Below are 24140 nucleotides of genomic sequence, written 5' to 3'. Positions count from 1 at the left end.
TACCTTCTTGCGATCAAATTTTATCGGCGAGCTTTGCACCCGAAGGTTTTCCTCACAAATCTAGGAACACAATGTCGGTATCCGATTTTATCAAAGGAAATATCATTTTCAAATTCCAAGTTTTTTCTTTATCAGAATTTCTTGCTGGGCAAAGATAACAAATGCGATAGATCGAATTGACATCGTGATTCGTGTAATTTTATTTTACAATTACCGGATTATCCGTGTTAACTTTTTGCATTAAACATGTGATTTTAGTATGTTCTTTTAAAATACAGTAAAAAATTGAATTGTGAAAAATCGTTACATACTTCGTGTTTTATTTCTTTTTTTTCGTTTCTATCCGTTATTATATTCTATATATTTTCATTATATCATATTATAACATACTTAAATATGTTGTGTAAAAATTCAAAGTGTATTTTAATATAACTTACATCACAATTTATCTCTACGCAATAAGTATTCTCGTCATTAGTTTTTGATTAAATATGTCATGTATTCCAAGAGGTAAATGCACAAACTTCTCTGATCTCTTCGGTAGTCTGCTCGTGTTGCTTTGGCAGAATGAAAGTTCAGCGGTTGCATATGACGCGAGCAACATCAAAATGTTGCAAGTTTATAGTACTCGCGTTGTATCCAACGCATATTCGTATCATTGACAGTTAAATGGTATAAAACCAAATTTGCGTATCATGTTTAAAAAAAAAAAAAATCTTTTACAAAATTGCATATCAGTTGTACAGAATAATTTTCGATTCAACTATATTAAATTGCAATAATTTCCAATTTTTAATAAAAATTAAAAAATATATAATAGAATATAATTGTATATGTGTATAGACCTTTTAATATATTTTCTATTAAAAAATTGCTTTTTATCTAAACTTGTTTGTCTATAAATTTGTAATATTTTTCGAGAAAAATTTATAATGCATAAAAATTTTGTACAATGTTATAAATAAATCTTTTTTATTCAATTACATAGATAGAATATAATAAAGCTAGAAATTAATTTCAAAGAAGAAATTTGTAGTTTAAATTAATTGTTCAAAAGTTGCTTTATTATCATATTTATATATCACATGTTCTAAATTATAAAATATATTTGTAAAAAATTTTATTCTTTCGCTATAAAAAATTCTTGTCATTCGCATTAAAAAATAATATATGCAATTACACAAAAATATCGATAATCTGCTCCTCGAGGTCTCGTAATCTCAATCGCGATTGTTAGAACATTATATATCACGCGTCAACTTGCTCGCCGGTAAATAGTGCGCTTCGATTTGTCGTAACAAATCCCACAGGGCATAAATCCTTATTAGAGTGGCACTCGGCTAATTGTGCGCCTACTCTGCCATGCAGGAAGGTGTGTGTAGTGCATACAGGAAGCAGTATCGAGGTTTCATTACAGGCGCGCTAACGAGTGGCCGTAAAGTCCGCAATGGGAATTCATGGCAGCTGAATCGCGCGTGATCTTATTTCGTTCGTCTTTCTTTAGTCGAAAAGAAACTGGTAGATAATGCAATATTTATTGCATAAATTTTTCATTTATATTTCCTACAATGTTTCTGCATTCTACATTTCGTTAATTATATGCTCGATTCAATTAACAAAACATGAATCTTGCATCATTAAAAGGGATGCTGGAATTTAATATAAAGTTACATTTAAATTAAATTTACGAGTTAAATGCTACATATAAATTTTTAATTCACTTTTTAAATAAATAAAATATTATTTCTTCTCAAAAAATCTATATTTTATGCGCTTACAATTATTTTGCCATCAAGACTTTAATTATTATTCGAATTAAATTTCTACTTTTACGAAAAAAAAAAACGAAATATAAATTCATTCATCGCATATATTTCGAAATATTTTTAAATATTAATAGAGATTAAAATTTATCGCGAGTTTTTAATTGTCGCGAATTTTATGACACGGAACGAAAGTACATGCTGTTTAAACCGAGTGTTCAAAGGTACAAAGGGGTGGCACCAGCGATCTCTCCGCCGTAAATTTGATTTACGGCCAAGAGGCTCAACCTTCCGTCTCGCCGTATAATAAGCGGCAGGATGAAAGTATACGAGGACAATCCCCTCGGGAAGATATACGCGACATAAGCGTCGAACCTCTCCTTTCCACTTTAGCGCGTGCCATTGCAAAGAGCCATATGGGAAGATATAGTAGATTAAAAGCGTCCTATATCGAACGTTACAACGCATCGAGAAAGCCTCGAGATGGGAAAACGCAAATGCATGATATCTGCTTTGTGAAATTAAGCGCATTATAAAGTGTGTTGTAAAGTTTATACAGCTTCTAAAATGAATAGCTTGATGCAAGAACCATGTAGTCCAAAACACAAAGTTAACTAACTTTTAGGAAAAGAGTCTATAATTATAAAACAAGTATTATATGTATCTGCACTATCCCTCTCGTATATCATTAATGGTGTGGATTTATAAAATAATGTACCAGCCAAATTTTTGTTTTAATTAAACACATTTTTTGTAGAGCAAGAAAAAATTCAATATAAAAAAATCTATAACTTTTATAAGCTTATGCAAATTAATAGTACATACTTGAGTTTGCAGCTTTGTAGCTTATTCCCCCCCCCCCCCCCCCCTCCACCCATTACATAGCAAATTAAGGGATCAATCACGTTTGATTTACGACGGAAAAGCCCAATTTCCCGCGCTCTGTAAAAAAGAAAAAAAAAAGTATACGGCGTTCATAATAAGCGACGAGAATATGGTGGTAATCTTTCCCTTCCGAAAGTATGGCTTCACATACGCTACCACGGAGCCTCGTATATTAGATTAAAAGCTCCATATTGAAAAGCTTATCGCGCGACACAAAATGCCAGGAGTATTCATAAGTTCCGAAAAAGAAGTACCTTATACGAGCATCGCGCGCACGCGTCTGGGGATCGAAACTCGCGATATTAGATGCTGGCGTATGAAAGATAAAGTCTGACATTGCGATTCGTACGTCGACTGCGTCGCGATGCGGTCGCGATTGAATTGAAAACATGAAAACATAATATGAAATAATTATGCGACCGCGTGCAAATTTTAATAATCGCAAATTTTTTTATCCGCTTGTATTCATATCTTTTTTACATTGCTAGTACGTCTTTTATTTATTTTTATTATAATTATTATGATCCTAGCAAAGTTATAAAAATGTTAGTTGTGTTTTTTAATAATTAAAAAAAATGTGTTAACTAAAAATATTATATGATATAAAAATTTAATAAAAATAAAATCTTATAAATTTAACATAAATAGTTCGATTTAAATATAAATCAATCTTAGAATCTTACTGAAAAATGTGTCTCCGAAAAAAAATCTACATATCTACAGAAATATTCCAAAAATACGATTTAAATATAAATATGCGAATTATTTTACGGTTGACTATCTTTTTGTATCAATTCATACTCTGTTAATTTTTTTTATATGCAAGTATAAATATACATTTATACATGCAGGTATAAATATACATTTATACAAAATTATGTGTCGAAGTTACGTATATCTCTTGAGACAAAGTTGGATTAAAGTATGTAAAGTGTTAAGCGTTGAGATTTGCACAAGGAAACTTTTCAAGAGTCGCTAAACGCGAAGTTTAATCTATCGTTGCATGTAACTTCGTCGAATGTAAGGACGAGAAAAAGACAAAATACATTTAAAGTTTGTAAATGATGATACATTTAATCGTAACATAATCAATTCAGATTCCTCGTCGCAAAGCTCATTAATGTTCTCTAAACGTACCTGTGAATCTAATGTTCGTCGCAATCAAAATGTTATAACACCGCGAAATACGGAGCCGCTCGCGACACTGCCTGCCTGTTGGAGCGTCGTCACACGAATGACAAGGCCGTTGTCACGTACAAGGTCGTTGTTATTGAGCGCGACTACACAATACGCAACGTATTTACACGGCAACGCCGCGCCGGTTTGTTTTTTATCCTACTCTCTACTCTCTCTTCCCTCTACACAATATTTAACGTTTTAGCAAACAAATAAATGTATGTCAAATATTCGATATATGTCCATTACATTCCAAATAAATTTTAATGAATATTATTGCTTTAATACAAGTAAAAGAATGCTATTTATAATTTTATATAGATTATATTTTTAATTAACATTTAATTATCTAATTAGGATATATATGTAATTTTAAAATTATAAACAAACTGCGTTATATAATAAATAATTAGACGGAAATAATTATTAGCAAAAGAACAGTTCTAATTTCATCTATGAAAATACACTTTTTATTCACGCGTTCTCTCTACAAAGTTTTGACAAAGTTATATATACATTATTATTTAGCGAAATCCAACGATTTAAATTCTCGTGATACAAATTTTTTAGCGAATTTTTCTCGAGTTGTGGACTCTCTTTCGCGGCATTTCCGGATCGAAATGTTGACCCGACTCACAATGAGGTTTGTGCATCTTATTACAGGCAAAAGTCTTTAACCTGATACGCGAAAAGAAAATTGGATTCAACGGTAGAAGCGGTAAGAAGAATAGAACGTCTCGTACAAGAAGAGTAATTGCCGAAGCAATTTAACTAGTGGCGACGTTGAGCTACCCTCGCAATATACCATGCTGCCGATACAAAGGTAAAACATCTCTCAAATGTCGAAAGCTTCTCATTCTGCGTCGTTAATCCGACGACGTGAATATCGCAAAATAATAGGGGAAACTGCTAATAGAAGTTGATTATTTCTTACAGAAATGATTTTTACAGTTAAAATCTTTTAAGATCATCAGTTTAAGAGCAAAATTTGAAAAGATCAAAAAACAAACCTTTTTTTATTTATAATTAATCTATCTTTTCCATCGTTATCTGAACAATTCGAAACGGATAGCTAATTACAGGTTGTAGAGTTGACAAGAGACGATGCAAAGACAGAGAAACAGAGAGAGAAAGAGCTGTAAAAAACTACTCTCTTTTATACATGCGAGCTAACAAAGCTTGCAGTCTATCTAGCCGAAGTAAGTGCGGTCACAAAGTGGTCTTCTTCATTAGAGAGAATACGGGAAACAGTAAGCTTGTAATTCTTCCACTGCTGTACAAATCATTAATTTCTTTATTAAACTGTGCTGTTTAATAGTAAAATTTATTCTAAAAGTACGAAAAAAAGAAAAAAAATTAATTATATTAATAAAAATAAATATTAACAAAGTAATAAAACTAGATAATCCGTTTCACAAAGAAGCATTTGCGCTAATAGGAGGACTATTATGTTGTTATTATTGCAATTATCATCTGTGAGAAGAAACGCATAATTAAAATTTTAATAATCATATGGAAAAAAAATCATACTCTTTACATTATATAACTCTGTTTATATGATATATATTCATCAAAAAGATATATAAAAGAACAGTTATAATACCGATTATAGTATTCATATAAATCTCATAATTTATATAATTGCACGTAAATTAATTTATAATTATATTTTTAATATCCAATTTAAAATTTTTCATTTTTTTTTCTTAAACAGACGAACGATATTTTTTTGTACGGATCAGAGTGCATAGAAAGTCGCTAAAATTCCACGCATCCGTCGCAAATCAATCATCGGTACGTATACTTTGGCAAATATCCCTTTCTAAAGTAAATGCCATCTGAACTAAGAGAGCCTGCTTAACATGCGAAGGTTTTCTTTCAGTTTCATCAAACTTTCAGACCGCTCTTTGAACTTCGAACCTCACTACGTAGAAAACACTACCCTATGAATGCTCGGAAGCGTTTATGCAGCCGAGTATGAAGAAAGTTACTGGCGGCGGAAAATCCAACCGCGACTTTTCCCAGGGCGTCTCCAACTTCTGACACGCTGACCTTCGCGACTTGCTCTGTGTTATTGGAGAATCGTACTACGATCCTTAAATGTTTGGGAAATAAAAAGAAAGCCTTATAATAGAGAGACGGATGATATAGAATAGTAAAAGTTAGCGTAGAAAGATGACAAACTTCTTGATCAACGTCGGTAAACATCGCCCATGTACGCACACAAAATTATTTTAATTTAGATAAACCTTAACTCAAATAAAAAAATTAATTCTTTCTACAGAGAAAGAGATTCTACAGAGAATATCACAATTTCGCTGAACTACAGTACATTAAAAATTGGATTTTTGATGTATTTTGGCTCAACGAAATCATTTAATTGTTTCGTGTAAATAGATTTTGTATCACGTCGTAAATTTTTATTTAAAATATTATTTTTTCCATGTTTTGTATATAAAATTTCCATGTTACTTATAGAATAAAATATGAAATCGTAAAAATTGCTGTAAAATAAAAAAAAAAAAAATTTTTATAATCAACTCTTCGATATTCCGTAAATCCTTTAATTCCTCTCATTCACACACTTCATTTTAATCTTTTTCCAATTTATCTATAGTACAAAAGAAATCAAAAGCAAAAATATTGAAAAAATTAATTCTCCGAAGAAATTATATTTTTTTATCTATATAATTATTGTGTATATATTTCATGCATATTTAATTATTGTTAAAATGACAATAAATAAAATATAAGATTTTTCCACGTTTCTTCTCTTTATACATTGCACGTAAACTTGACGCTGAATTTCAAAGGACAAAACCTGGCAATATTCTTGATTACTAGCATGATAGCGACTTTCTGTCAAACGAGAATTGGTGTCGTCTATTCTTCTTACGCAAAAATTGGAATTTCAACGAATTAAGGACACCACACACGTAACTTGATACAATTCTAAAGAAATAACGACTGCGAAGCATTGCTATGACACGCAATATCGGTTTCGTTATTACAGTGGAGCTACATCGAATCGTCACCATCAATTCGAACTTAGAGCGATGAGTCTGTAATTTGCGAAGAGACAACGAACGCGCGACGTCGTGTATTTTCGTCGGTGTGTTTTACGCAGACAGAAAAATCGTCCGTTTCACTGCCGAATTGAACAACGAAATCTCCAACGGCAAATTTCGAAGAGCGCGAGCCCGACAGGCCATAAAGAGAGATTTTATAACCGCACGGGAGCCTATTAAAATACACCCGTTTCGACGAATACCATGGCACACGTTTGAGAGGTTTGTGATTCCTCGCTTAAACCGTCGCAATACCAGACTAGAAATGTGTCTTGAAATATTTCGACGCCTCGAGCTAACAAAATTTGGTTATATAATGAAGCGGCGATACAAACGTAATAAAACCAACAGTATCTCATTCCGAGTATAATCGAAAAATCTCGCATTTAAAAAGCAAAGCGCTAAATTTAAAAAAAAATGTATATTAAAATTATATTTTTTACGTAGTGATATATAGTGTGCGATAAAAAAAAATATAAAAATGAAATATATTCTGTAAAAATACTAACAAAGCACAAATATAAAATGTTTTTTAAAATGTAATTAGGTATACATTAAATTATCTACGTACAACTACCTCTTTTTCATATTTCAGTTAGAATGTTTCACGTTCTGACTTTGAGAATTTTTGCACATAGCTTACCTTTCTTATCTGTTAAGACGATCTTAAATTAAGACTAGGTCCCTAAGTGCAACCGCCAAACTCACCCAAGTTTCCCTCTCGAAAAGTTTTACCTCCGGTAAGTTGCGGCCAAAGTGGCAACGAGCGGCAATAAAGCGTCCGGCGCGTCACGCACTTTTACTACTCGTCGGCGTCTGTGACCGCGGAAAACTACGAAATCGTTTGCATCTCTTTGCATAAGATCGCCGCTCACACGCGCGCAGATCCAAGCTTGATTCTTGACTCTCGAGCAGGGAGCGCGACGGCAGCCTCGTTTAATATCGATTTAATTAAATCATTTTCAGTGCGCCTTCCCCATCTCCGGCTACCTCTCATCTCCGAGATCCGTCCTCTCTTCCCCTCATCACTCTCTCTCTCTCTCTCTGTCTCCCTCATCGCCCCTCTCGTCTCCTCTCCTTCCTCGATTTTACCACCTGTCTGCCATCTTCCCGTCGAGAGCCTCTCTTGCCGGAGAAATGCCGCTATCCTCGCGCGTGATTTAATTCTCTCGAGGGAATTTAATTGAGGAGCGGCGCTTCTCAGGACGATACGACGAGGGGCGACCGCCCGCGGCGGTTAGCCCCGTAATATGTTAGCCGCTTAACGTCATTCGCCGGCTATTTTTCACGGATGAAAGCCACGGTCAGGATCGACGAGTAATAGGAAGTCAAGGTCGACGGCGAGACTATAAATCGATGAGTCGACAAGACACGATTACCGAATGCTAACTTTGAGGATAATTATCGTGATATCGCAGTTCAGCAAATCTTGTCGATATTGATATCATTAGTTATTATTCAATTAATAATATTTAATATTTTTCAATATGTAAAACAATTTTAATATGAGAGATTATTTTATGTCAAATATGTGTGTATTGCAAATATTTAAAGCAAGGATAAAATTTAATTTATTTTTTATTGTGAAGTAATTGAAGAAATTGATTAATGAAATAAATCCTTCACTATAATTATGGATAATAATATATAAAGCATCCTATATGCTTTAAAAAAAAATAGAATATTTATAATATATTGTATAGATATGAATCTCGTACAAATTAATGTAAAAGACCAATAATATATTTCACAGACATTTCTGGCAAACTTAATCGACTTCAATTTCAATCGTGAAAGTTCAAGCCGAGATCTGTGAAAGAAAAAGCATTTTCGTCGCGCTTTCGCGCATTATATTCGCTTCGTGGAGTCCGTCACGCGCTAATTTAATTCACCACGGAAATTTAATTATGATGTGCGACGAAAGAATGTGGCTACGACGTTTATTGAACACGTCTGCTATTATTTATCGAACGCTCAAGCTATTCAGCTTATTTTCATTTATAGACAAGGAAATACAAAATAAATATTCAAAAAATTGGATGAGAAAGTTAATGTCGATCAAACAAGAAATAAAATTAAAGTATATTGCACGTTACAAAAATAATAATATATAACTTATTATATATAATTTTGTATATTTTATGTATAATTTTTTTATGTATAATTTTATCCATATAAATATAATATAATAATATCGATAAATCTATTTTTATAATTGTAAACGTAATCAGTTCTTTCGTGATTTCTTCTTTCTTAATTTAGAACCGTTTTCACCAATCTCGGTTAACTTCAATTATAATTTAATTGGCCTTGTTCCTTTCAGTTTTAATTTTAGAAAATTAACTCTGATGGGAAGCAGTTTTTGAATCAAAATCATATTATAAATAGTGACTTTAGAGCGTCTCTATAAGAAAATATGTTTATGTTTCGGCAAGAGAAATTAATTCGGTATCGCAATACAGTTTTATCATTTATAGAGCAACATGTGATTACTCAATATGCTTACTTTTCACGAAACAAGATTCTGGAATTCCAGTTCATTTTCTTCTCGTCACCTTGGCGCAACATTATTAAAAGGAGCACGGAGCGACTTTGATAAATGACATTTCCGCCTACTTGAAAAATTGAAATAACTTTTCACGCGGTCTGGGAATACAACATTCCCCCGCCGAATTTCCGACACGCTCGTATATCTCGGGCGGGTTACCTAAATTCGTGAGAAGGAGAGTCGATCCCGACTCTTAAAAAATAAAATCTACCTTTCGACGGAATAATTCAGGAAACGCCGCTCGTCGACCCTTCATCCCCTCCGGTGTCAAAAAGAATATCATTCGCAAACGATACCGAGGGAAATTCCGCAATCGCGTAACGGCCCGCATAATTTAATGCCTTGGTTAACGTCTTCGTCACCATCGGCCATTGTTACGTGCGAATATCGGATACCGAGACGCGAAATAATATCGATCCAATCAGAAGAAGGAGAAGCGAGCGATTTAACGCTTTGACCCCGCGGAATTTCATTCCTACCGCATGCGGAATTCGCGCGCACGGAGGAATTCTTATTTAAATTCCATCGATCGCTAATTATATCATATGCGATTTCGCTGCGATATTCTTCCCTCATACTTCGCCTGAAAGCCCGTGCATCTTTGCGAAAATTTCGTTGACGATATTAATTTCAATAATAACCACAACACACGCGATAAAAATTAGTATCTATTAAAAAGCATCTTTTCAACATCTTTTCGATATACTTTTTATCGTTAGAATTTTGGAGAAAAGTGATATCCATATCACTAAAATTTATATTTGAAAATAATAGCTCACCGACTCTGCAATGAATGATATAATCCTAATGCGATGGACACTTACCTGTAACAAAAAAAAAATAATACAATTAGTATAAACAATTTATAATGCAATTATAAATTTTTATAAACTACAATTATATTGACATTAGAAATAATTAAAGTCAATCGCATAATAAATAGTAGTTATATAAGAAAGCGTGGTAAAATAATAATTGCAGTGTAGCGACATAATAAAGTGCTCCCGCCGTGTATGTGTCAACTATGAATGATTCTCGAGCAATCCTTCTGACCAAGGTTATGGTCATGTCATAGTGTAGACAGATAGGGCAGAATTGAAAATGATCGATGACCCAAGTATACCAAGTATAAACTTGATTTAACTGATATTTCGTCTTCTCGTTCTTCCAACATCTAACATCACAACTTTATATATCAAAATTTTATACATCAAAATTTATAGTGTGTCTATACATTGCTATCATTCTTCACTATATCTATTGTATCAGTGAAACTCGCGTCTACAATTTTTCTCTTCTTTTCCATATTGAATTACGAATGTAGATTTATTTCGCTGTGTATCATGTCGAGATAAAGGAGTATAACACGATCAAAACGTTTAGTATTTAAATTTCGAATTAAAAAAATTGATTCAAAACCATGCATTTTTTTTTACTTCGACACAAATTTTGAAGAATAAAATTCGCTACTTTTGCCTTCAAATCCCTCGTGTCTCCGTTTCAATCCGCACATGTTATCACTTTTTCCGATTATCGTCGGACTTGGAGTTCTCGCCCGGGCATGTTTTAATGAACAAGACGAGAATTACAAGACGAGATGTTGCATCCGCGAAGCAGTTCATACCGGATTCATCTACGCCGAGAAGTGGCGTAACCCATTTTGGCGCGCGGTAATGGGATCATTTCCGACCCAATAAATTTCACTCCGGCAAACTAAACTCGTCTCTCACTGTCGCCTCTCTCCTCCCCCGCCGCACATTGTGTACCTGTACACCTGCACCTGCATACGCGACCGGAGAAGAGAGTCTTCGCTGCGGGAAGGTAATACAAGTGAGACGCAAGTGTGTTCAATGTACCGTATCGGTGAAACGACAATCACTGTCTGAGGCTCGAGAAAACCACGGTGCTCATCCGCAATGGCTTCCGCTATGTCTTCATAGCTTCGAGAGGCACTGGGCCTTGGCAAGTTAATTTCGTAAGATCTAAGGTTTAATGAAAGAGGTAATGGGATGAGGTAAAAGGACGGAAGAATAATTTTCCGTGATAAAATTAATAGCTATCATAAAATTATGTAAGAACGATAAGTACACTCATTTTTAATCAAGAGTCAGATGAATAATTGTAATTGTTCGTTTTATTATTGGAAAAAGTTTGCCTTAATAATCTAATAGTACAAATTTCTCCCTCTTTTATATATTTTGCAATGTTCTGTAAACTCAAGATATTTAATTAGCCCATGAAACTCTAGATAAATTGAAATATAAATTTAAAAATATGTATATATAAATTGCGATATTTTTTATATATCATAAATATAAAAAAGTTATTCATACAACGTATAACAGAACTTGATGTTTAAACTATGCGAAAATACTTGTTAAGCTCTGCTATGGTGGTAGAAATACGCTTTCGTGCATAAACGTTTGTTTTTATATGTCTCTACGGATAGTTGTCGTTATCATTGTCGTTGAGATCTCAATTTCGTAAAATGCTCAACGGCTTAATGGCTTTTCGACAGTTAAGATCTTACCGAGACGAGTATTCCCAAAGAGAGCCCCGTTTTTTCCCCGCGGTGGCAACGACGTCGTAACCTTCGTTTTTCTTAAACGCATTCTCGGGTTTATCGCGCGGAACGCGATTGAAGAAGCTACAAAGTGTACCTTACGTACCGTTCTCCAATTTTCCGTATATTCACAATCGAGGAAACGATAAGTGTTGCCGAAATGAATTGGCAGTCAATGATATCGTAACACTCTCGAGGATACTTGTCAATTTTTTTCTTGGATATATGTATATAAAAAACTTAATTAAATTTTACATCGCGTAAGATAATTCCTGTCGAATACTAAGAGCAAAATTACAGCTATTCGCTCATTAAATTTATACAAATATTTAATCTTTTTTTTATAGAAATATTAAATTAATAAAAATCATATACACATATATNNAAAAATAAATTTAAAAGAAAGAAAATTATTTTGTGCTTTTAAAGTTGACGTTCGACGAAAAAGAATCTTATTAAGTTTAATCCTTATTAAGAGTACTATGTTTCGGAGTATCTTTGATATATCTTGGAGAGATCTTGGAATTATTACGAGTTTGCATGAGTACATTACACGAAACCAATAACTTCACGCTGCCACTGCGAAATTACTCAGGACGGAAATCCGGTACTCCGAGCGGTGCTTAAGACGGGAATCCCCCAGCTAACCTACGCGCGCCCCCAAGATCCAGATCCCCAAATCTAGAGTGTAGAGTCTATCCCGTAGCTAAGACTAGACTGTTAGACGCGGGATTTCGCGGGACATAATCTGGAAAGCTCCGTACCTCATAACCCATGCTCTATGAACCCGGCGAGGAGCGGCGCCGCGGTGCTAAACGTGGGCGTGCGTATCTAGCGAGCTATTGCGTCGTTCTACATATCACACCCGAATAGTGTTCACGCGCATGACAGTCATCCCAAAATGCGGCACCACTTCACTTCGCCGGCTGAAGACTCGTTTCATATAGAAGCAACGTCTCCTGTCGCGAAATTATTAATGAGATATAGAATTACGCTTATGCATCGTGGTAACCAAATTGCTCTACCAAGAGAGAGAGCGAGAGAGAATAAGTTTCTGTACTAGCAGAGTTGAGGAACTCTGTAAATTTACGTAACGGCACAATTTAATGAAAACTTAAGCGGATAAATCTCTCTTGAATATGTGTCACATTGTACTATCGCAAAATATATTTATACACGACACAAAATTTTGATAAGCGCGGCGATCTCTTTTTCAGATTATAGAAAATTAACGAGAGAGAATTCAATTTCTATATTTTTTATATTCTTTATTTGTTAAATCTAATTGTATAATATAATTTGTAAAAAATCAATCCATCGTTTTCTCTTTAATTTTTAAATAATATCAAATTTATTTATAAGTTTATTATTTCTGCGATAAAGATCCGTTATTGAATAATTCTTTTATTTGTATTCACAATGACGATGAGTTATGCGCGAATTTGAATGGCATCTGTTTCGAAATTGAATTTCCAGCTTATCGAGCGTGAATTTCGATCAAATTTGCATGATTAATGTAATTGAATCGGCTAAGCTAAATGTTTAACAATTTAAGTACCGTATCTTTACGTACGGTTGCTTAAACATCAATCGTGCAATTACAATATTTTATAGAATTAATTATGGGTAAAATGTCAATCTTTTTTAGCGCTAAAGCTAGTATTTTCTAAAATATCGTAATGCAAATATATTATGATATAGACGAACACGTAGCGATAGATGTCCGCGAAGCAATTCCAGCGCAATTTATTATACAGTTTGCACTCTCTATCTGCCTTTGTGCAGCGAGTTGAGAGAGAATTCAACCGAGTTTGCGCCCAAAATCAGCACACACTCTCATCAGAGGCGTTCATTAAAACCGGAAACGTTCGGACGTTGTATCCCCGGCTGTGGCTGGCCGTCGCGCGGTTTCCGGGTAATCGAATATTCGCGTGATCAAGGAGGAACTGTGCAATGCGATCGCGTGTCAACCTGATCTTCTCGAGTAAGGCCGCAATTAACTGACCTATCTTGATTAAGTGGCCCGAAAGAATGAAGCCGTCCAACTGCAATGTGACGGATGCGACGGTTGCGTCCATCATTCAAAGAGATCGCCCGAGGTTGCGGTTTCCCGAACTGGTTATTTGTCGATCGAAACACGCGGTAATTAATTAATTAATTTGCAGAGTCTCCGAGCAAGTCAATTTAGTTCATCGGGAAATACGTACACATATGTATCCATACACGGAAAAAAAATGCCGTTGCTTCAATTAAAGTCTACGTCACGGGCTGCCACAATCATGGAATGAACTATGTATGTTTGTTGGCAGCCCGTGACGTAGACTTGAATTGAAGCAACAGCATTTCTTTTTCCGCGTATATATCTTTGTACCGAGAGAATATCAATCTTATTTCGATCTTATTTCGTCGTAAAAATCTCGATACTTGCTTTCAATGCGGTGGATATACGTTACACGCTTGCTTTCTTTCGCTCGGTGGTTTCCATTTCTGATAATGAAAATTGATTCGGAGCGTCGAGTATACTAACACCATTACTGAAGGGAGCACCGACTTGCCTCGCGCAAACAAACGTCAAGAGAGAGCTTGCTTGACCGCGCCGTGACGCTCGTAGGAAATTACAAGAGCGTACCTGTCAGTGGCTAACGCGATTACAGTCGTCTCCGTAAAGACGAATGTTCCTTTTACGCTGGGCTCTACCACCTGGTCTTAAGTGCATCCGCGCGTTAACGTCCAGATGACTTTATCCTACGGAACAGAAGTATCACCCGGCTAGTTGACGGATATTGCCCTCTCGGAATGGTACCTCATTCTAAGTCGAAATAAAACGAATTTCTACATTGTTATCATTGCGGTTCTTTTATTTCCCTGTTTTATTTTCGACCATGAGAAAGAGAGAGCATGTACTAATTAACGCTAATTATTAAGTAATTATACAATTGTAAATATACATACTTTTTATCCCTCTCTTTCTCTCACATATTTTGTGAAACACAAAATGATGTAAAAATATATAAGTAGTTTTCCTTTTATTTTTTTTTTAATAATAATAATTTCTGCGTATATTGTATAATTTATATTTAAAAAAGAGAGAGATATTTTTCTTAAAATGTAAAAAGATATTTTATTTTAGAATTTAATGGATATAAAATTATTTTCTCAGTATATTGATACATAAGTCATGTCTTATTAAAAAGAAATTCTTTTTTCTTTATTTTTGTTGCAAAAAACCGACCGTCTGTTATAAGCACATTTTTTATTATTTTATATACAATAAGAAATGAAAGATAAATTTTATTTTTTACATTGAAAATTTATTTTATAATTTCTTCTTTCTTCAACGATTCAATTTTCTCTGCAGACTCTGCTCATCAGGAAACGAAGGTAATTAACACATCAATCAACATAATCCTCTTGAAAAACATATCCTTGTCTTTTAAACTCTCCCTTTATATATTTTCTCTAATTACTTGTTCATCCATTATTAATTTTATAAATCAAATTTTCAATTTTTTAAATACAAAAATTAAATTACTTTTATCATGTTGAAATAGGAATGTAACAGAAGGAAAATCGTTGTTAATATTAAATTTTAATAAAAAATATATTAATATAATTTCATATTTTTCTAGTTGCAATGATAATGGCATTGCTTTCAAAAAATAAAACAAATCTGCATTCATATAGAAATCTTTTCTATGTGCTACTTCTCGACTGTCAGAACAGAAAACAGCCTGCGCAATGTTTTCGAATCTATCTCTAGTGTCATGCGAGAAAAATATGGAAAGCGAGAAGACACTCGCATTTGCGACTTAAAAGACGCAGCTCGCATTTTATTTCGTTTCGCGAAGAATTATGAGAGACGAACCGACGGGATGTCGCCGCTTCGGCGGCGTCAAGACGCTTTTCGTACGAGATTTGAACGAAAGCGCATCCCGCCACACCACGTCCATCCGAGTGCTCCCCGTTTTGGCTTGGACATGCGACACGTGTAAACGCGAATTTAAAGGCCGTTATGCGACCGGCCGTGAAGCGCATGCCGTGAAACCCGTGTCCGCACTCGGTTTAGGTAGTGAAACTTTGTTCAGAAATTCGGTCAACGACTACAAACAAAAGCACAAAAGCGAGAACTTTAGATAGCAGTCGACTTGTATAGGATAAATTGTTACGAGACATGATTACAACTCATGTGGTAAAAAATGCAAGAACATGGCTGAAGTATCTCACACACAATAGTTGAAGTATATTATGAATTTCACATTAAAGTTTCCAAGATTTGTGTGGCAACTTGAAATTTATATCAATTCGTTATTAGTATATTAACTTAGAGAAAGAGAGAGAGAGAGAGAGATATCCTAAATATCTTCTTATTATAAATTAAATGGCCGAATCTTATTTTATAAATTTCACATTAAAGTTTCCAAGATTTGTGGGAACTTGAAATTTATATCAATTCGTTATATGTATACTAACTTAAAGAAAGAGAGAGAGAGAGAGAGAGAGAGAGAGAGAGAGATATATCTCCTAAATATCTTCTTATTATAAATTAAATGGCCGAATCTTATTTTTACTAGCTATTTTACCTACATTATTAAATAATATTAAATACTAAATAAAATTGCAAATTTCAACATCGACAAAGATTAACTTTCATTTGATTCGAAAATAATTCCTTTTCATAAAAACATGGATATTATTTTTTATTACATCCATTAAAAATATTTCGCTTTATTGTGAACTTGAAAAGTTTAAAAATAGATCGTAAACGATTTGAATGATCAAAGTAGTTGAATTTCAAAGTAGAATGAAATTTTTAAATGTACATTATTGATAGCGTACATTTATCCGCTTTATCCTCGTGACTGATTCCAAAATGTCAATAAATTACATATTCTATACTCCAACGTAGGCTTTATGGCAAATCGGTCGCCGATGCCGAATGATCGCGTCTGCACTTTCCACGAGCCTGTCGTTTTCACTCATATGCTACATTGAACACCGGCAAGAAAGATGGGCGATCAACTCGAGTAGACTTACAGTAAAAAGTAGTCAAAAGCAGTCGTGTGTTACAATCCGCGTAGCTTTGGAATTATGCAGCGCGTTTGACAAATTCTTCGATTTTTTTTTCCCCTCTTCAAGTTTTTCTACTCCTTTCTGTCTTTTTTTTCTTTTTAAATTCCGTATATGTCAAATTTTAGTAACATTTCTTATATCGTATTAATTCAAATCTAAGTAAAACGTTATCGCACTTATATTTGCATTGCGCTGATACAGGTGTGTGTAACGTTTAGGGAATTCTAAAAGATTGATGCAAATCAGAGATTATCCTTGGATTTTCAACATTGAGTATACAAATGAGAAACGACGAGCGATAATTGTGTACGTTCCCTTCGTTATTAATGTTCTTTACAATTCCAATGCGTCACGGTAAAGTTATCAATTATAAACCTTCATTAAGTACGAAATAATCCCGTAACAAAGCGCGCACGGCAGGTAACAGGGGGGGGAGGGGGGGAAGGAGAGGGAACGGAACGGCAGCAGCTGCTGTCATTAAATCTATCGCGACCTGGGCAGCATTTGCTGAGGGACCATGCGACGATGCACGATGCATAGCGCAAATTCGGTGCATTAATCAAGCCTTCGATATATCGGACATCGATACCGCGACATACATCGCAGAGGTTCTACGGCGACGAATAGAGGATTCGCTCGAGCCACACATCGATCGATCTCTTATAAATTATATATGCTTGAGAATATGTTCAGGTGCGCGCGCATACGCGTTTGCGAAGTAATGTAACGTTCTCCTTTTTTTTTTGCTCCTTTTCTCTCTCTCTCTCTTTCAGATCATTTCCACTGTCGAATTTACAATAGCAAAGCGAAGATCGCTCATATAAGCTCCAACCGTACGCACTATGTATCGATTACGTGAGCAGCTTTTCAGACGAGAATCTACACCATTCCTACGCTAATAACTTTCCCGAAGCTATCGAGGAGACGATGAGAGCAGCGGCTCTTCTTTGCCTTCGCCGGCAGGGCGGACAGGGTGCGGTTCTTCATCGTTCATCGTAAATTTCCGGCCGCGAACAGCACTTTTCGCTGCCGCGCGAGCGAGAAAAAGCCGGTAGTCAGCATCGAAAATACTGCCCGCGCGAGCGCGTGCAAAAATTTATGACCGCGGACCCCGTGAACGTCGAGAGGCGCTCTCGAGGAGAAGAGCTCGTGTCTGCGTCTTCGCCCCGTTCGAGAGAGTGCCGTTTAAAATCTCCTAAATTATAATATATATATGTCAGGTTTTTATATACTTCAACCACGATTTCTCAAACTAACCCACAGATTTTTAATTTTAACAAAAACGCCAAGACATCAATAATTTCAGAAATGTAAACGAAAATTAAAATTTTGTAGATTCAAGTATCTGAATCGAGATTTCACAAAGCTCTTTTTCTAATATATTAGAATAATTAAAATTAATTAAAAATTATCACTGATATGTCATAAAATAAATATTGTTTCATGTATATACGTTTTCTATTACATTATTTATGTGTATTAAAAAATGTATCTTGAAAAATGGACATAATAACCATTCGATCGCCTCTCCATAAATCATGTTGATAATCTTTATTATTCCAGTAACATGTAATACTTTTGTCAAGTGAAGACAAGAAGAAGGCTTATGTTTCACTCCGAGTCGCTGTTTCATAACCGTCCCAGTTTTCCGCTACGCTGATGACATTTGAAAGAGATTACGTTAAAAAATATATATATAGGAAAATAAAAAAATAGAGAAAAAGAAAAAAAAAGGAAAAATCACGCGCAACTGTAATCCACTTCAAAACCTCTCTCGTGTATCGGAAATATAATATTTTCTCGAACGCGTTATCCGATTATGTATTTTCGAGTGCATTAAACTCCGAAGCCAATCTGACGAGCCATGTTTGGATTTAGTCGACGCTACGTGGCTTGAGTAAAAGTTGCGTAAGTGCAACGTCCACCGTTCTAATTTAATTACGAGCAAAAACCGTACGCGGCGAATATTAAATGTCAAATCGTAAAGTTAATCATCACGACTGATATCGTCCCGTTGACATGCGAAAGCGATATTATGTCATGTAGATAGAAATGTATGTATGTAAAAAAGAACTTATCAAGTTATCGACATTTAATTATGGATAATCGTAACAAAAGCTTTTACATTTATATTTACATTTCAATGTTTCTGTAATCAAAAAGTTATAATGTTGGTCAATCTCTTCGGAATATAATTATCTAAAAAATTATTCATAGATGTTTTTAAAGATATAATATAGACATAAATTATTAATGATATATTAGATGATTACAAAATTAGATGATTACTACAAAACTAATTATACAACAATTTTGATTGAGAGATTATTTTCAATAATTTATAAACATCATTAATAAATGGCAAATGCTAAATAAATATATGTTCATCGCGTGCGAAACTAATCGCAAATAAATTAAATCAAATAAGCACCTATGATAATCTTTCCATATGAAAATATACTTTATGTCGCGTGGCTTGATTAATCAGATATTTTGGTTGCCCGATTATTTGAGATCAATCAAATTAATGAAAATACACAACGTGGTGAAATTTTACTTTGAAAAAAAACGTGCAATGCTAAAATAAACGCATCGTAATTACGTAAATGTAAAACTTGAAACTTGTCACGACGGAGGTGAACTTGCGCATTAACCTTCTAACAAAGCCGTTTAACTGTCCGGCCTCTTGGACGATCAACGTGGTTGCCCGCTATCTCATTAAACTTCCGCGCTCGCGATTTAACTAATTCGCGCGATTCACCGCTCGACTGAAGGCAAGGTAATTGATTAAATTTGTTCAACCGATATTTTTCCTGCTTCTGTTTCTATACGTATATCTGACTATTGCACGTAGTATCGAGATATATATAGGTGCCTCCGATTGACTTTTCGCTTAAAAATTTGGAAATAAAACTGTGTAGTAATATTTTTTCTTATATTTTTATATATCTTATATTTGATATTTTTCTCATTTCTTTTATAAGATATATTTATATTTACTCGTTTTATACATTATAGTAATTTCTCTATAATAATAAATTTAATGTAGAAAAGAACTACTTTTTTAAATATTCTTTTTTTAAAATAAAAAATATTGTTCAATTGTATCGTATTGTTCTATTGTCCTAAGCGCAGCCATTGTTGAACTGGTTATATGACTGCCTGACTAATATATAATTAAACAGATTACTAAACTAAGTACAGAAGTTTTATATTTCTACGTATATATTATTTTGATTTTTTTAAATAAAAAACAAATTTCTTTTTATCTGTTCTATAAAAAATAAAAAATACAATTTATCTCTTTTTGCACCAAGATTTTCAATTGTGTGTGACAGAATGAGACATGTGATAACTTGACATATCGCGATTCATCGTAAATACATAGACAATCCCAATATATAAGATCTGCGTTTTCCTGCTATATATATATTTTTCTATTTTTTTTTATTTTATTTTTTTTTTACAAAATTTTATCCGCCACAAATGCTGGAAAAAGTGCATCGTTAAAATTTTGCGGTAGAGCATACTCACGCACATCGCGAACCGGAGAAGCGATGCGCATACAATGTAAACAAAACAAACGATTGCGATGTGTAAGCTACGTTTTTATATAACTGTTATAAAAAATATTTACATGCAAATTGATGAAAATCATATCATAGTCGTTAAAATCACGTTCGCAATATCATTACGAGAGAAAGAGAGAGAGAGAAAGAGATTCGTATTATTTCGTTATAAAGTTGTATATAACAATCATAATATTACACGAATATTATTTTGACAATTCCGTCAAAGAATCCATCGTTATGGATCAGGAATTCTTCGAATACCCTACAGATTTCGATTTATGGACCACTTGAATCTCGTCTTTGTCGTTCCGTTTTCGTTTCAAGCCAAACTGATAACCGGACTTGAATCACTCCACATTTTCTTCTCTTCGATTTCGCGTTTTTTACACCAAAAACACTACGTCGCCGTCGGTGCGACGACAATGAGAAAGGAGGGTGTCGGATGAGATACGACGACGACGTGAATGTTCCGCGTGCAGACGGTTGTTCCTCAGACGTAATAGTACGAACGAGACATGGATTATGCATGCAATTGTCATGGCTAATAGTAACGCTTTACGAATACTGTTGTATTATCTGTTAAATGTAATAAACGCGCGTTTTGAAAAATCTCATTATCAAGATTTTGGAATTATATATAAATGATTATTATTAAACTTATTATAGTCATACATTGGCTACACATGATAAAGTTTCTTATCAAACACTAAAACAATTTTGCATCAATAGTACTGTTGAGATACTACACTCAAAAAAATGTCTTGCTGATATAGGTAGATTTCTAGGTGTCACAACAAAAATTTATCGCTATTTTTTGTATCTGTTAGAATATTGTCTGTTACATATAGAATTTATAGCAGCAATATTCTAATAATATCTTCTAGAAAATTTAGGTCCCATTGCCAAATGTTAATCACTGCATTGGATAAATATGAGTTTCGATACTACAGCTAGAACGATCTTTATGAGAAATATAACTGCCAATTATAACTGCAGCATCGAAAAATTGAGAAAAATTGTTTAAAAGAGCTAGATAGATTGAGCGCGTTATACAAATATGTTAGACGTGAGGATTATATATTCATTTGTTTCTTGCCGCTAATTTTTTCTGTCTACCACAGCCAAACTTTATAACAAGTATGATTGGCCTTAACATGGATAGGCGCCACAGAAAAACATTCTTTCTAAATTTCACAAACAGTTCAGATATAAATTCTGTCTCTGTCACTTAGATTGATTAAATGCGAAACATATGCGATATCACAGTATTTGCTAATCATTTATGTACCTCAGTTAATTTTGCGCACCCAGAAAATTTTTGCTGTAGTTGCAATACCACTTTTTTGAGTGTAATATTTTTTAAAGCAGGACTAATTAAAAAATAGACCGGGCTTTTCAGCAAATTACATCATCCATCTTTTTACTTCGTGAAAATTGAATTTGTCTTCTTATATTAAATTTCCAATAAAATATTTTATGAAATATATATTGCGTCTACAAAAAACTATACAATTATTTAATGTTCAGGATATATAAATTGTAGCAAATTTAAGATTAAGAGGATAGATAATAAACCCCTTCTCAAGTTTATAATTCAACGTTCTCAAGTTTCAAACAAATTATCTAAGACGAGTTACAGTTGAAATACTCGATATCATTTCTTCAGAATCTTTATCGAATACTAAACACTTTTATCAAAAAAACAAGATCGAAAAAAAAAAAAAAAAAAAAAAAAAAAAAAACAATGAAAATGCGTCAAGCTGTTACTACTCGCGAATCTTCTCCTGTTGTGTCAGGCGAAAATCCCTACCATCTCTCAAATGCACGTCGAAGGAACATACCTCTCAATGTGTTTATTCCGTGGTTTGCAAGATGTGCACTGTGGATATAGTTGCACGAGTTTTGCTACGAACTGATTAACTCCGACGCATCCCATCACACTTGAAACCATCCGGAATCACATCGCGCATCTTGTGTAGCATCGCGTACTTTAATAATGAATTATTCACTGCTCCGCACGTTGACGTTTTCCACATTACAGTTAGAATTTCAAAGTAACATTGTCGATTTAGAAGTCTCGAGTTAAAGTGTCTCCATGAGGATTCAGGATGATTTCTTTGGCCATTGATTGTCATCGCAATAATTTTTACAATTATTATAATCAATCATTAAAATTGTTTATTATTGCAACATTAGTTTACGCTCAGCCATGATTAATGTATTTGCAATTTTTTAATGGTATCATATGAGATCGATTTATTATAAAAATATTTGTCCTCAAGTTTATAATCCTTATTTTATAATCGTGAATATTTAATACACTCCATTTTCTAGTATATGTAGTTCCAATCATATATTCGGTTTGTAGGTAAGATGATAACGTATTCATGAATAAATTTCTGCTTCGTCATTTTACGACTACAAGCTGAAATTATTCATACGCGTGTATGATTGCACTGTAAACTTTCCTCTCATGAAACTTACATTCACATCTTATCGATCGATCACATGTCATCGTATCAATCCAATCACCGTGACATCTCCTTATATCCAATAACTATCAAGTGCTGAGAACTAGGAAACGGTGCAAGTTAAAGAGCAAGACACGAAAAGGGAATTCTCACTAAATTATATAACAATAACAACTACGATAACTACAATAGCATTCTCATTGTAATTTCATATAATTATTATATAATTAAAGTACAAAATTTTATTTTATAATATATAATATAAAATTTTATTATAACTTTAAGTTGCATTCTCTCATTTTTTAAGATAAATATCGCTATGTCAATTATTTCTTCACGTTCTGTTTCTTCAAAGTGTAACGATTCTAACGTGATGTAGACATTTCTCTCCGTGTAATTACTTTCACTGTGATTTGCAGAGAGAACTGGCGTTATTCTTGCAATTTAAATGATTTTAACATAAGAGTTTGACTAATATGTGATATTGATGCTGCAAATTCCGCCGTAAATTGGAGACATTCCAATCTATTATAAAATTTTACAAGTCCCAGATAAACAGAAGATCAAAGCAAAAATTCTTTACTTTCCGGACATTACATTGGATTTGGATTACGTGCGTTTGCGATCGGATGCAGCAGGATTCGCGACATGATACGCGTCTAGAAACGCGATGCGTGATCAAGTTCTCAAAACCGGTATACAGGTATGCGACACGTTTAAACAAAACACGGTGAACACATAGCGATGAAAAGAAGCATTAGCTTTAATATTAAACATTTAATCTCTCTCTGCTTTTATATTACATCCTCTCATATAAATATAGATATAACAGAATTAGAATTCTAATAAGAATTAAAAAACAGATTTTGTTCATTTTTGTTATATTTGCCAATACATATCTTACGTTAACAGCAATCATTCTTGACTATATTTTTAATTTCCAATATTAAAGAAAAAAATTATATGTAAATCTACATATTATATATTTTAGAGAAGAAATAGTTTTATGATATGCAATTAACAA

At 33.8% G+C, this 24140-nt stretch overlaps 1 protein-coding gene across 11 annotated transcripts in view; it reads right to left on the bottom strand.

The window, feature by feature from the left end:
- The window catches only part of LOC115235805 (venom dipeptidyl peptidase 4), a 386957-nt gene that overhangs the window by 180117 nt on the left and 182700 nt on the right, over positions 1 to 24140 (bottom strand). The window contains exon 1 of one of the 11 annotated variants that reach the window (XM_029807817.1): positions 3786 to 3890. The exons of the other annotated variants lie outside the window; for them this stretch is intronic. The gene's annotated coding sequence lies outside the window, so the exon portion shown is untranslated. Of the gene's footprint in view, positions 1 to 3785; positions 3891 to 24140 lie in introns of those variants that run through there. 11 annotated transcript variants of the gene reach the window in all.

The sequence above is a fragment of the Formica exsecta genome, unplaced genomic scaffold, assembly GCF_003651465.1.
Source record: "Formica exsecta isolate Colony F162 unplaced genomic scaffold, ASM365146v1 scaffold235, whole genome shotgun sequence".
Taxonomy (NCBI): domain Eukaryota; kingdom Metazoa; phylum Arthropoda; class Insecta; order Hymenoptera; family Formicidae; genus Formica; species Formica exsecta.
This window is presented reverse-complemented; position numbering and strand designations above follow the sequence as displayed.